At 37.3% G+C, this 16,141-nt stretch overlaps 1 protein-coding gene across 4 annotated transcripts in view; it reads right to left on the bottom strand.

Moving 5' to 3' along the window:
- The window catches only part of Lrrc4c (leucine rich repeat containing 4C), a 1,313,763-nt gene that overhangs the window by 777,531 nt on the left and 520,091 nt on the right, over window positions 1-16,141 (bottom strand). For all 4 annotated transcript variants that reach the window (XM_052725801.1, XM_052725800.1, XM_052725799.1 and 1 more), the window contains exon 3: window positions 12,679-12,767. The gene's annotated coding sequence lies outside the window, so the exon portion shown is untranslated. The remainder of the gene's footprint in view (window positions 1-12,678; window positions 12,768-16,141) is intronic.

Raw genomic sequence — 16,141 nt, 5'->3', positions numbered from 1 at the left:
AATGTAATTATATCTTTTACCCTTCCCTTTCCTTATTAGACACTTCAAAACTATTTTTGCAAACTAGGTAAAAAGATAGTTATTCATGATCTATCACTAAAAAACAATAATGACTTATTTTGCTCTCTTTCCTCCTTTCTTCCTCCTTCACTCCCTCCACCTCCCACACTCTATATCCTTCCACAGCACATTTTATACTCTTCAACTAGAGGTAGAGTAATGTTTTCCCAAAGATGCATGGCAATGTCTAATGAGAATGGTTTGCCCAGCACCTGTTTTGCCTTTCTTTCTCCCTACTTCTGGAGAGAAATAATACCGCTTTAACAACAGCTATTACCATGGTAGAATTGTGTAGTCAATGTTTGCTCCCCATGGAGAGATGTCAGCAACTGAAGATGAAGGACACTGTTTCACACATCATCTTTTAATTTTTTAGATTTAATTCATGTTTTTTTTGTGTGTCGTGTGTGTGTGTGGTGTGTGTGTGTGTGTGTGTGTGTGTGTGTGTGTGTGTGTGTGTGTATGTGTGTGTGTGTGTTGGTGTATTGTTGTTGTTGTTGTTGTTGTCTGTATGGGAGGATGGTGCCCTCAAATGTCAGAGAAGGTCTCAGATCTCCTAGACCTAGAGGTACAGGTGAATGTGAGATGTGAATTGAAGTCTAGTCCTCTACAAAAGCAGCAAATGCTCTTAACTGCTAGAGTCAGCTTTCCAGTCCTGGCAAACTTTCATTTTTAAATCACTAAATTTTGAAAGTTTTTTTTTAACCTAACCATTCTACTTGGAGTGATATCTAAAAGAAGAATTCTGCCATAGCAAAACCTACTGTAAGTGACCTTGGACAAGAAGTATAGTAACCTGTCTCATGTCATGGTGTGACTGCCTCTGATGAGTTGACAAACATTCCATAGAACTAAAGAACTTTCTTTTTTTGGGGGGGGCGGGTGTTTGGTTATAATATATAATGTTCATTCTCTGACTCTTTTTCTGTTTAGCAATGCACTGTATAAAAACAGATGACTAGCCAGTTTATAATTAATTGAAAAGGATAAAGACTGAGGGAGCCCACAGAGACTCCATAGTGTGGCCTTATTCCATCTTGACTCAAGGTCAGAGAGTCAGACCTTTTTTTGCCCTTCAAGGATGAATAACAGGATGTTTTGCCAAAGGCCTGGTTACCAGATGTCTTGAGAAGTAAGGAGTACTTGTTTGTACTTTAAACCATGATGTCATTGCGAGGGGGATGCACCTCTTGCTTTGGGCATAAAAAGGCCCTGAGAAATAAACTCAGGGCTACTGTGGTATTGACTCAGAACCCTCCAGATACTATTCTGTGTCTCTGCCTGTTTTCTTTTGCATCTGTGTCTCTTTCTTTCATATCTATTATTTCATAATCCTCACTCCTCCATTAAAGATTGTTCAATAGTCAGGTGGGACCCAGCAAAAGACATTCTATGATTTCAGAGGATTGCAGCACAAAGTGAAATACTATATGATCTTGAGAGCCAAAATCCCCAGCAATACAGATTCATAAGGATGGTCAGAACTAAGATCCTGGCAGCCAGTGTCTGCTACTGTGTATCAATTAATCATTTCATCTAGAAAACAAGAGGCAAAAGCTATGTTTCTATTACTGAAGTTGAGAGGCTCTAGAATCCCATCTGTCAATTTATAAAGAATAAAAGCTGAAAAGAAACTAAAGAAACACATCAGAAACTAAGAAATATGCCTTAAAAACTACCTATAGAAGGCTAATAAGACACAGTCTGTTGGAGCCAAATTGAGAAGGAGTCAGTTAAGCTTTTGAGGAAAAGACTCAGAGTGCCTGCCTTGTATTTAAAGAAGGATATTAGAGCAGAGAGTGGGTTCTAGAATCTGGTCTCCCTTACCAAGACACTGAGTTCTGCAAGATACACTTTGAGTGTATTGTAGGAAGGTACTTTAAAATAAAGAAGCAGGACTGTATAAGGAAGTATTAAAGGACTCAATAGCAAAATTACTACATTCATACCAGAAAACTGACCTACAAATGAACAGCAAAGAAAGAAAAAAATGCTCAATGTTATGTACAAGTTCATCATTCTATGTATTATTAAAATAAGTCTGGTTGAAAGAAGGATAGCAATATTTTCACAAAGGCTGTGATGTCTACTCTTGGTTGTCAACTTGACTAGATGTGGAATGAACTGCAGCCCAGAAATGGCAGGCACATCTGTGCTTGACACTTTGCTTGGGCTACTCTAAAAAACCCTGACTAATGCAAAGGCTTTAACAAGAAAATGCAGATTAAAAATCCAGGGATAGTAAAAACTCCCTCCAACAGAGTAGCACCATGCTTAATCATTGAACAGATCTAATTTCCAGAAAGTATTCATTTTTTTTGTTGGTGTTTGATCACTATATAGAAATTGTGAAGGAATGTTTTTTTCCTTGGTTCTCAGGGGTCCAAGTCAACAATATAGAGTTCTCGGGGCAAAGACTTTGAGCCGTAGGGAACAACAAATAGAAACCCATCCTTGCCCCTGATGAGGAGTAAACAAGTCAGGGATAAAAGGTAGTGATTTGAGTTGTTAGTGACCAAGGAGAAGAACCTTCCATAACATCCACTTCCTTTCTCTCCTGTGCACCATTCCCACATCTCCTCTTTCCCCACTCCACTCCCTTTCTCATGTAAAGTTTCTGAGGATTTCATTTAGCTCACCTGTTCTGTCTCTTCCATCCTCAAGCCTCCATGAAGTTTGAAGCAAATATGTTTTATTTATGTGATTTCAGGAACTTTATCATGAGGAAGAAATATTACTCATGAATTTCTTCCTCACTTTCCTTATATTGACAAACATTAGGGACCCAGGGAGTAACTGTTAACTGAACCAAAAACAGAGATCAGAAAGTGGTAAGAACCCATTCTGCTAACTTGAACTTTTTCCTGGTGTTCAGCAGATGCTCCATATAACTTGAAACCACTGAGACCTGGGGATTATTATAAAACATGTGAGGATCTTTTCCAAATAGATGCAGTGTGAAATGGAGGATATCACAGGATAAAGTATTACAGGAGATACTCAGGGAATAGAGTTTGATACAGGCAAATTCATGTTGAACCTCAAGATTATCATTTTCTAACTGGATCACCATAGTGAAAATTATTATATCACTGTTACTGGCCCTTTTCTTACCTAAAAAGTAAAGAAAATTGTGCATATGTACAATGGCTGCTATATACAAAGCATCAGACTACATTTGGGAAAATTATAATGACTAAAGAGATTTGAAAACAAAATTTGAAATTCTGTTTGAATCAAGGTCTATGAGTACACTCTTAGCCCACCAGCTAAAATATAAAATATACTGATGTTCAATGACACCTTCATAAATGTAGGATCGTTTGATCATAACTTTACTATTAAATTATTGATAACCACCCCCATTAGAGGGTAGCCAAACCCTTGTAGTCAGCCACATATACATAGATACATATACACAGAAACAACACTAAATGGACTCGGTAGCTTGTATTTATATATCTATATTATACATATGTGTATATATACATATTTATGTATCTATGTATGTACATATATTTATACATAAAATAATAAAGAAGTAGTCATGAATTTGGTAAGGAGAATGAGAAGAGTTGTAGGGAGAAAGGGAAGGTAAAATAATGTAAATACAGCAATCATTTTGAAATTCTCAAAAAAATTAATTAAATGTAAGGAGAAAAATTAGAGTATTGATACCACCTAACAGGTAGTTTAAGAAAGCACAGAAAGTCAAAATCTAATTTGTTTTTCCTTTAATCAACCTAAATGCCAAGAAACAGCCAGACTTGACTTTGACTAAATTGCATGTTTGCTTTGGCATTCAGTCCAAATGCCAAGTTCATCACATGCCTCCGGGGTAGAGATTACTATCCAGCAGGCAGGAGTACACCGTGACAGCAAGAATGCCTCAGTCTCTTTCCTCTCTGACCTCTGCATTGTACATTACTGAAGTCACTTCTTACTACAGTTCAACTAAGGACAAACAGTTTTTAAATTTTTAAATTCAGATAGTCAATAAATAAACAAAAATTGAACATTCATTATGGATGAAAGGACAAATCAAAATAATAGATCAAAGTTTGTCATTTATCTGCTTTGTAACTATGTAGCAAAATACAGAAGCACTCTTCTGCAAGTGGAATAAACGGATCAGAATTTGGGCAGGATGTAAGAGGCTTTAATTATGTGGACCTGTTATGCTGATATTTTACTATGTTAAACTGATTGTACTACATAGTGACTCCTGTTTTCACAGTTTATAGTTGTGCTTATTTTAACTCTAGAGTATTAAATAGTAAGTCAGTACAGAAGTCTACAAAGAAAATCAGACAAATCTTATGATACATTTTAATTTTACAAAACAGTGCAATCAATTGTTGAGTGAAAATTGAAATAACTCCATCCTGACAAGATCTAAACACATGTTTGTATTTTGCAGGGGTGGATACATTTGCTCAAATTGTCAAGGACATTGAATGTGTTTTCTTATGTCACAAAAATGAGTAGGTTATTATGTAAAATAAATTACTGAATAATGTAGGCTAAATTTAGATAAAAGTGAAGTCAATATCCTTACAGAAGATAAGAAAATATGCAGACCGCATGAGAGGGCACAGTAAGTAAAAGCACTTGCCAAAAAGCCAATGATCTCAGTTCATCCCTGGGGGTCCATGTGATGGGATGAGAACAGACTCCAGCAACTTGTCTTCGTACATACATATGTATATCAGGTCACACACATATATACATTTACATCCATATAATAAGTAAGTAAATCCAACAAAAGAAATATATTCTGATTGTTAGTAAAAATGTATGGTACCAATTTAAAATAAACAGAAACATTTTTAAATGCCAAGAAACCCAATCACAACATAATATGTGTTGTGATGCCACAGAGTATAAAATCTGTGTCAATTCTGTGTCTGGTGAATTAGAGTGAATCAAAGCCAGCACTTTCTCTTAGGTTTATTCTTCAGATGGATGGTTTTTACCCCTAACATGTTATTAAAGCCTTTTCTGAAGTCACAAATGGATTCAAAGCAAAGAGCATATTGACTAAAATGTAATTTCTATCATTACAATAAATGATGTTTTTGCCAGCAAGTGCTAAGTACTTAGTGACATGCAATTGACATATTATAGTTGATTTCAGTGTTCCATATAGAACTTGGGTTTAGTAGAATTACTGGGAGGAGAATATGTTAGTGTGTGTGTGTGTGTGCTCAATTGTGTACCCACGTTTCTGTTAATGACATACACACATACATAAACATACATATATACACACATGTAGACAAATATACATGTATACACATACAATCTATATTACATTGTATGTATGGACAATGACATACACTTATAAAAAGAAAGACACATATATGTACTTTCACATACATACCCAATACATGTAGATATATACACATACATACACACACACACACACACATATATATAAAGTACATATGTATATATATTGTACGTATGTACAATGACACATATGTACAAATATAAATGCACATATATGTACTTTTCTTTAATATTTATTTATTTTACATCCTGACCACGGCTTCTCCTCAATCCTAACCTCCCAGTCCCTCCTCCTACCTTCCCTCTGCTTCCCCCTACTTCCACTCCTCTTCTATTTCTATTCAGAAAAGGGCAGTCCTCCCATGATTATCAACAAAACATTGCATATCAAGTTGCAGTAAGGCCAAGCATCTCCCCATGTATTAAGATTGGGCACTGTGACCCTGTATGAGGAGTAGTGTCCCAAAAGTCAGGAAAAGAGTCAGAGACAGCCCCTGCTCCCCACTGTTAGGAGTTCCACAAGAAGATCAAGCTACACAAATGTCACATATATGCAAACAACCTAGGTTAATCCCATGTAGGCTCCCTGGTTGTCAGTTCAGTCTCTGTGAGCTCCTATGAGCCCAGGTTAGTTGATTCTGTGGGGTTTTCTTGTGTTTTCCGTGACCCCTCTGACTCCTATTATGCTTCCTCCCTCTCTTCAGTAGGACTCTCTGAGCTTGGCCTAATGCTTGACTCTGAGTCTCTGCATCCCTTTCCATCAGTTGCTGGATGAAGCCTCTCTGACAACAACTGGGCTACGCAGCAATCTATGAGTACAGCAGAATATCATTGAACATCATTACATTCACATTTTTTTCCAGTTGGATTTCATCCTATCCTAGGTCTCTGGGTCATCCAACCTCTGAATCCTGGCACTCCAGGCAGTGTCAGGGGTGGGCTCACTCTCATGGCATGGGTCTTAGGCTAGAACAGTCATTGATTGGCCACTCCCTCGATCTCTGCATCACCCTTACCCCAGCACATTCCATAAGCAGGACACACTGTAAGTCCAAGGTTATGTGGCTAGGTTTGTGTCCCAGTCCCTCTATTGGTAGTCTTATCTAGTCACAAGAGATGGCCAGTTCAGGCTACACAGCCTCTGTTGCTAAAAGTCTTAGCTGGTGTCATCCTTGTAGATTCTTGGGAGTATCTCTTGTACTTTGACACATGCAAATATACTTATACACATGTAGATATAAACACATACACATATATACATATGCATGTCCAAACAATAACACATACAATGTATATATGTATAATGTATATGTACATATGTACAATGACATACATATAACATAAATATACATATATGTACTTTCAAACACATACATACAAATACACACATGTAGACACATACACACACAAACATGTATACATGTACGTACATACAAATACAAACCTGCACACACCAGGTCACCACTGTCTAGTGATCTAATCTCAGTAATTAAAATATTAACAAATAAGAGATTGTGCTGTTTTCTATATTATACAGAAGAAATGCCTGCTGGAAATTAAATAATTGGGTAATGTTATAAAATGTGTCTCAATAAGTTTGGAAATATTAGGACAAAATGTGCACTGAGAATTAATGAGCCTTGCTGGATTCTAAATCTGAGATAGGTACGTCTTAGACTACCACTGTGAAGAAAGCAATTTACAGTTTTAACTCTGTACTGAAAATCTGCTCTATTGCACGATAACAGGTAACACACTAACTCTGGGGTTAGCAGTCTTCACAAAGAAATCTAAGATGAATTATTAAATTGTAGAAAATAGTTTGTACACTAGTTTAAAAGATAAGAACTTTAATGATACATTGTTTTAATGATGTTCTCTGCTAGTTCTATGAAAAAAATCTCTCCCAATTGTCCAGTTCCACACAGTAGGCTTATAATTCTTCTCACAATTCCATAGGAACAGCTAAATTGAAAAACCTAAAATGCTATCTGTGGGTGGTTGTGTAATCTCCTTCAGTGTTAAGTTTTATATCAAGAATTGCCTCTTCTAACATAAAAAATAAAAAGTATTCAAAGGCTAATTTTGTAATTTATTAACCAAGCACGTTTCTCATTTGAGTTCTCTACAGATGGAAGACATCTAATTCGATTGGTTTTAGACATTTCTTCTTTAAAAATGAAAAACATCAGCAAATTGGTAAAATAACATTCTGACTCATTGAAAATCACCACCACCACCACCACAGAGAGCCTTCTCTATGGTACAGGTGCATACACACCACACTAATTCCCTTCTCAGAACAGCAGGATTTGAAAGGGGTTAACTTGTGACTTATTAATCTACTAAATTAATCTACTAAATTCAAACACCTTTGATGAAAATGAATGAAATGCCTGAAAATTGCACTGACTCTCCTGGAAGATTCAGAATCACATAATGCTGTCCGTTTATAGAAACAAAAGACAGAAGTTCACCTGCTACAAACCTCCACAGAACCCAAATCTCCAGCTTGTTTAGTGGCCAATTTAAACATGCCGAGGAAAATAGTAAACAATCTAATGCACTACTAGTTTCTTACTTTCCCAAGATTATTATCAGTTTTAAGAGAAAAATTCTTGTTCTTTATTTTAAATTGTTACACCTAATTTGAAAATCACTACTAGTAATTACAATTTTATAGAATTCCAGTCAACATGATGCCAGTTAAAGAACTGTGAAGAAAGGCAGCATATCAAATTTCTGAGAATTAGTGGAACAATAAGATAATCTGATGAAGAAGTCTTTTCAGCAAAGCAATGTATGCTATTCTTTTGCTTTGTATTAAAGTGTAGCATGCACACAATTGTGATAATGAAAAGCTCCATGATAGGCTCATAGATGTGTGAAATAATACTCTCTATCAGTACTATAGAACATAGTCCTTTTCTATATTTAAGGTGACTATATAATAGCCTCAGGCAGGCCCTTCAGGGGGATCTATGAAAAGATGTTGCTATCATAGGAGATGGCAGCTTTGGGAAGTTTAAGCTCATTGACCTTGCATGGAAAGAGGGCTAGTTGGATATACTGCTGACCCTGACCTTGAGAAAGACCTGACTGTTGTCTATGTTTCTGTGTTAGTGTTTTAAAATTACTATTAAGATGTTTTTAAAGGAGAAAATAAAAATAAAAAAAGATAATTCTACCCTTTAATTTTGATAGCAGGGCTGGGTTATCCCAGCTGAGTTTGTGTGTGATGCATGATGCTTGCAGAACAATAACATTTCCTAATTGCATTTATAGGACCACATCTTTGCTGCTAACAAATTGGGACTGTACTTTGAGAATTAATTCTACTTTGCAAATGCCCATATGGAAAAGAGTGGACTATGTGACTGAATAACATTCAAGCCACATGATCCAAATATTAAGTGTAAAGATAGTTGGCATTCTAAAAGTTTGTTACAGAAAAATACAAATTAATTCCAACATAATTTTCTTAAACAAATTGTTTCTGTGTCTAAAAAGTTACAGCTAATGAAAAACTGAACAGTTCATTTAAAAAAATAATTTGACCCTCAAGCCACCAAAGAATCATTATGGATTTGCTTGATCATTTCTAGGCAAAAGCCTGGCAGAGGTATGTAGTGGAGAAACTTGAATCCATGGGTTTTAGTACATGCAGCTACAGGTAATCCTTAGGCACAATTACAGTTACTGCTGAGTTTTGGAATATCAAACCCAGATCAGTGTAGGCAAGCATATATATATATATATATATATATATATATATATATATATATATATATATATATGTGTGTGTGTGTGTGTGTGTGTGTGTGTGTGTGTGTGTGTGTGTGTTTGAGAATACAGCATATCAAAAAACAAATACTAATATTCCCTTAACCTTACATGGGGGAACAAATATTATAAAAGCCAGAGGGCCATGACAGCTGTTGCGAGCTAGTGTCTTTAAGATATGAGAGGGAAGCTGTGTTCATAAAACCTCAGCAATAGGTTGGTAAAACAAGACCTGCATAGCAGCACCATCAGATGGTATACCAATGTGGATGGGGAAAATTTCACAAGGTCCCACCCTTAGATGAGGAACTATAGATAATCAACGTGTGATGAGAACAGAAGAATGGATTTTCTCCAGGGTAAAGACTCCATATATATTTTCCAGTGCTGAGTAGTCAACTATAAACACATGTATGTAAGAACCATAAATGGGACAGGGAAGAAGGATTAGAAATTATATATTTCTATTTTATGGAGCTGTCTTATTTTATGTAGTATTATTTGCAAATATTTGAAACAAACGGACAGCAATGACTTGCTCAATAGCCATTTAGTTTTCAAGTGTCCACAAATAAATTTTTAGACTTCTGTGCCCAGATGTTTGCTTGTATATCTGTTTTCAGCAGAATCCTTAGATTCATCGTAGACCCTGTGTTTGTTTCTTCTCTGATGGTACCGGCTTACAGGGGGGTAGAGTTCATTTGCTTTCTTTACATGTCATATGGTTGAAGTTGCATGAATACACAGTCATGTGTATTCAGAACTCAAGTTGATAAATATTGTAAAAATACCATATGACATCATACAATCATTGCACATTAAACTAACAAAGATTAAAAGTATATGTTTGTATATATGTATGTATATATCATTTGAATTCACAGATATTTTAATTATCTGAATAAATATATCACAAGTAATTATACAATGACATACAGAATAATATGATTCCTTCAATAAAGTACTTTAAAAATTTTTTCCCCCAATTTGGTAATTTCAAGATTTCTTACTGTAAGATAGCCTACTAAATTTCCAAATTTTCTTTTCAGGAACAGAATATTTTATGAAAGATAATACTGATGTGGCCGGAAATCTGCCAGAGGCTCTTCTAATACGTAAAGATAGCAATTAAAGTCAATGACAACTATTGAAGAGTAAGCTCTTAGCCAAGAGTTAGTGAAGCTAGCAAAATCGTCAAATTAATTGCCCTGACCTCAAAGGGCTGAGCTGGAGAAGTGATTAGGATAAATTATGGTAAAGGACTTAGGAGAAAATTTGAAACCTTGCTCTAAGTTGAATAACAGAGGGAAAATATCTTATGGATGGTTCCATTGTTGAGCAGAACTTAACCAGTGCTTCAAACAAACCTTAAGCACTAATGTGGAGAGTAGAAATGAGACAAAAGCCAAAAACAATCAAAAGAAGAATTGAGATCCTATTGTTTATTTATTTATTTATTTATTTGAATTTCCTGGGGGAATATGGTCTCATACTATAGCCTAGGCTACCTCAAAACACAGGATGTAACCCAGGGTGGCCCTGAATTTGCTGCAATCCTTCTGTCTCTGCTTCCTCAGTACTGGGATTACAGATGTGTGCCAACACCAAGGCCAGTCTCCACCAGTTTAGATACTGTTTTAAAAGTGCTGGAAATACATACAAAACAAAACGAAGTCGTTCCTTCTCATGACTTCATCATATATTGAGAAAGAAAATTGTCAGCTCTTTAGACAAATGTAAACTCACAAAAGACACTAATTTGTATATGGAAACAATATAGTGGTTCCTCAAAAAATTAGGAATTGATTTACCTTAAGTTATACTTGTCTTGGGTACATACACACTCCATCCTACCACAAGGAAACTTGTTCAACTATGTTCATAGTGGCTTTATTTGTAATAATCAGAATCTGAAAACAATCTCGATGTCCCTCAACTGAAGAATGGATAAAGAAAATGTGGTACATTTACACAATGGAGTATTATTCAGCAGTTAATAAAAATGGCATCATGAAATTTGCAGGCAAATGGATAGACCTAGGAAACCTCATTCTGAGTGAGATAACCCAGACCCAGAAAGACACTCATGGTATGTACTCACTTATAAGTGGATATTAGCTGTCAAGTAAATAATAATCTTGCTATAATCCATAGGCCCAAAGAGACTAAGTTACAAGGAGAGCTGCAAGGTAGGGGACTCATGGATTTCCCTGAGAAGGCAAAATAGAATAGATATTGTGGGTGGACTAGGGGCGTGTGGGGATGAGAATAGGAGGCATCAGGTGGAGGGGGAAGGATGGAGGGAAAAACTATGGGAAAGAAGACTGGAATTGGAGGGCATTTGGGATGCGATGGGAAAACATAGTGCAGTAGAATCTCCCTGGAACCTGTGAGGTTAACCCTAGTGAGGACTCCTAGCAATGGAAGAAACAGAGTCTTAACCATTCATCTTCTGTAACCAGGCACGGCAGTCAGTGGTGGGACTGGGACATCAACCCAGCCACAAAACCTTCAACCTACAGTCTGTCTTGCCTTCAAGATGTGCTGGAAAATGGTAGTGCAGAAAATTGTGGGAGTGGCCAACCAACAGCTGATCTAATTTCAGGTCCATGCCTTGAGAGAGAACCCATGCATGCCTGACACTTCCTAGATTACCAGTAACTGGAGGCTGGAGAGTCTAGAGACCTAGGTTCTACCTAGGGTAGAATCAAACACAACCAGGAAAAAACAAGTCAATGAAACGATGAGCCCAGGTCGGAGTTCTCCATTGAGTCCCTGGGGTGGGGAGGACCTGGGGAGGAGTGGGAGGAGTGTTTTGGGTGCTCAAAATGTCAAGGAAACTGGGAGAGTTTGGCTCAAGGAATCAAATAAACAGGGCTCATGGGTGCTCAGGAAACTGAAGCAACAATAATGGAACCTTCATAAGTCTATGCTAGGGCTTCTTCATATATGTTTTGGTTGTTGGCTTGATGTTTTGGGGTTGTCTCCTGACAGTAGGAGTAGGGGTATCTCTAAATCTTTTGCATGAACTTGTGACCCTTTTCCTCTTACTGGGTTGCCTCCTGAAGCCTTGATGTAAGGTTTTATGTCTGGTCTTATTGAATCTTATTATGCCAAATTCAGTTGATGTCCCTGGGAGGCCTGCTTTTTTTCTGGGGGAGGGGTAGTAGATCTGGGGGAGGAAGGGGCTAGGAGGAGTGAAGGGAGGTGAAGCTATGGGCAAGATGTATTCCATGAGAGACGAATAAAAAAAAAATAAGAAAAAAACTCGAGGATGGTTAAGTGCAAGAAGGTTATTTTCTTTGTTGAGACTTGTTGGTTTTCATCCTAGGAGAGACAACTTAATCCCTAGCTATGGGAGAGACTCTGCTTCAAAGATTTCTGCATCGGGGTTTGAAATCTCACCCAATACGCTAGCAACAGGCTCTGTATTCGACAAACAACATGTAATTTCTCAAACATCTTCTTTTCCAAGGCTCTATGCAAAACAGATGAAACAAATATCTCTTTACTTCTTAAGCATGTTGTTAAAGTTAGACTCACATGAATTTAGAGTGCCCGCAGAAGCTCCAACTTGCTGGCCTCCACTTGTTCTGGGTGACCATGCAACCTTGCACACAAGTGAATCATTTCTAGGAAAAAAAGAAAGTTAACACATGACATTATTCTTAATGAAGTTTGAAAATATCAGCAAAATTACTTGAAATTAAAACCTACCTAATGGAGTAACCTGGAATGATCAATTTCTCTCTCTCCCTCTCTCTTATCTCCTCTCATATGATGTATGTCATGCTTGGGGCTTTTTCCAGACATTCACAATACTTGGTTCTGGGAAAATATTTTTTCTTTATTATTGAGAAATATTTTCCCAAGGAGAAAATGACACATGCAGTGTTTACTCCTCTCTTCCTTTGACCACTCTATTTTTGTCCAATGAACTCATTCCTCATTCTTAAACAAGGCTCACTTGTCACTCATCATGCCACTTGTTCTGTTCTTTGACCTGAAATCCCATTTTTCTTTTCTTCATATTCCCATTTACTACACATCAAACTCTGTCTTCCTCGCACTATCCCTCTATTCCTCCTTCCCTTCCTGAAGCTACCTATAAAAATTAATATCCAGGTCATCTACATTTCCATAAATGTCTTTCTTATCTAGACATACAGTGCACTGGAAAAGAGAAGAGTGATGCCTAGAAATTAGATAAATGATATTAACATTTTTGAATGCTAAGATAAAGAGTAGGATTGGAATAGTCTCATTATTTCTATTGCAAACAATCATGGTAATAATGCATCTGTTAAAATTATAACAAGTAAATATAATAAATCAGCCATTTAAGTAGTAGTGGTAGAGTCTGCATATCATGGATTGGAGAGTCATTTCCTATTAAAAAGTTTTCACTTTTATATGGAAAACTGCTGGGGGACACAGAAATATGAAGTGGGAATTCAACTGACTATAGCAAAAGCTAATACCTGGAAGAAGCCAAGGGCCTTTCCATAGGATAAAGCCAATTCTTAAGGAGTCTTGATGATATTGGCATTTGAATATTAGTTATTTTCTGATATGAATTTCTCGTGTGCTATTGTAGCTTTTTCATTCGTAGAACAGTTTGATTTGATCATTCATTGGGAACTATTTCCCCTATATGATTGAGGTATTTGGATACTTCCCTCAATTGTGACACAGGCAAGACATCGTTTTTCTAGGCTTTTGCTTCCTCTTACTAGCATTAGACTCAGATATCTTGCCTTCTGTAATTATCTCCTTTAGCAAGTATCCAGGGCCAGGGCTGTCTGTGGACAAAAGCATTTTATCTGAGATATTTCTCAATTCCAAGGACGGACTGTAGACAGATAAACATTCCAGATCACCTGCTACTCTCCTGAAATAAAGTAAATATCCATACAGAGACAATTGCCAAGGTCAGGCAGACGTTAGGTACAAGGTTTTGTTTCTTGTGCAAATTAAGCTTAATCTTCCTTTCTCTCATAGCCTTAATGATATCTCTAGATTTCCCCCTTTAACAATTAACTCAGAACAAAAGGGCTTTTTCATATACCAGGTGCATCAACTTATGACACAGGCTTCCTAGTGACTGAACAGACTTGCCCAGCCTGAACAGAAAGCCACGGAAACAGAGAAATGCAGATTGCATGTGGATTTAAATTGGAGGAAAGAGAGAGGAGAGAGGACAAAGATGGAAAGAACTTAAACAGAACAATGAGAGGACAGGAGAGGAAGGGACAGAAAGGAGTTAAGTGTGAGAACAGAACTGAAGCTGCATAGAGAGATTTTGACTTAGGAAAATAAAGTGAATGGATTAAAGTGTTTCATGTATGTAGATTCATTCAATTTCACTCAGATTAATCTGCCACTGGTAGTGTCTCTTCTGAAACTTTGGGAGAAGACAATAGAGGGGCTGGATCCCAATAGTCTTTGTTAGAAACCCATTCTCTCCAGTTTTCATCTCCCATCTGGTCCTATTTTGAGTCACCTGCAAGATTTCTCTCTATGCTCCTGTTAAAATGAACTGCACAGTGGCTGACATCCTGAACATAGACTTCTTGCTGAAATCATTCCCTTAGTGACCTAATACTGAATTTGAGTTCTAAGTATCATCTATATACTTACGGTGGCCAACGTTATATTTCATCTCTCACTTCCCATCAAGAGCCATACTGAGAGTATATGGTCTTTTTGACACACTCACCTGGACTGCTACAAGAGACTTAGAATATATGCAAGTGAGGTGCTGCCACCTGTCCACTCCTCCTACAATCTCTCTCTAGGGAAGGACACTTTATCCTCCCATTTTCTAGTTCAAATACATTTGAAGCCACCGCTGCACTGTGATGGGAGACAGGGTTTCTCTGTGTAACTTTGGAGCCTGTCCTGGATCTCACTCTGTAGACCAGGCTGGCCTCGAACCCACAGAGATCACCTGGCTCTGCCTCCCAGGTGTGCCACAAGCTAAAAGAAGGGTTTTATTGCTTCCCACACTTCCAGGTTCGTCACAGAGGGAACTCAGGACAGCAACTCCAGGTAGGAAGCTGGAGGAAGAAACTTTAAAAAAAAGGCCATAACAAATGCTGAATGCTGTTTTCTCTCTCTCTCTCTCTCTCTCTCTCTCTCTCTCTCTCTCTCTCTCTCTCTCTCTCTCTTTCTCTCTCTCTCTCTCATTCAAGATCAGCTATCTCTCCTATATACTTTAGACCCACCTGCCTAGGGATTGCCTACCCTCAGGGGGTTTATCCCTCCTACATCAATTAGCATTCAAGAAAATGCCCATAGACATACAAACAGACAATTAGACCTATATAACTCCTCAATTGAAGTTCCTTCCTCTCAGGCGACAAATTTTTATCTTTCCAACGAAGAGTTATCAGTACCACCAAACCAAGTGTGTTAAATGTACTCATCTGTCCTATTTTCAAAATAGATTAAAAATACAACTATGATTTTTCTTTTGTATTAATAAATAGAGCTCCAAACACTAATGATTCTCTGGTTTTATTGTACTGGAATCTTGTTTTTCTATTTCCTTTCTCTTTTTCTGTAGGAATCCCTAAAGGGATAACCAAACCCCACATAATCCTCCTCAGGTTATTACACAGACTCTCGACCTTGGCTAGCTTCTTGCAGAATAAGATTTCCTAGCAGCTGCTGGGAGATCCTGGGCCTATGTCTGTTTAGGGCTTGTCTCTGCTGTTCCTTTCCTCTAGAATGTTCTTAGCCTAAGCTGGGAGAGTCACTTCCTTCCTACACCGAATCTTCCTGATAGTCATCCTTTTGATTCTATTTAAAATGGAACCTCCGGGCTTTGCCTATCCCTATAAACACCACAAGTTTTATTCAAAGCAATCATTATCCTTTAAACACTTTTTTTTTCAAATAAACTTTTAGAATTGCTCTTTTCTTTCCCTTTTGCAAGAAAGTTTAGTTTTTTGTTTTCTTGTTTTCACTGTTAGGCCTCCAGCAACTTAAATATCCCTCCCAT

This window comes from Peromyscus californicus, unplaced genomic scaffold (genome assembly GCF_007827085.1).
Source record: "Peromyscus californicus insignis strain IS unplaced genomic scaffold, ASM782708v3 Scaffold_7__1_contigs__length_154581171, whole genome shotgun sequence".
Lineage (NCBI taxonomy): Eukaryota > Metazoa > Chordata > Mammalia > Rodentia > Cricetidae > Peromyscus > Peromyscus californicus.
Note: the sequence above shows the minus strand (reverse complement) of the source record. Positions and strands in the feature narration are given on the sequence as shown.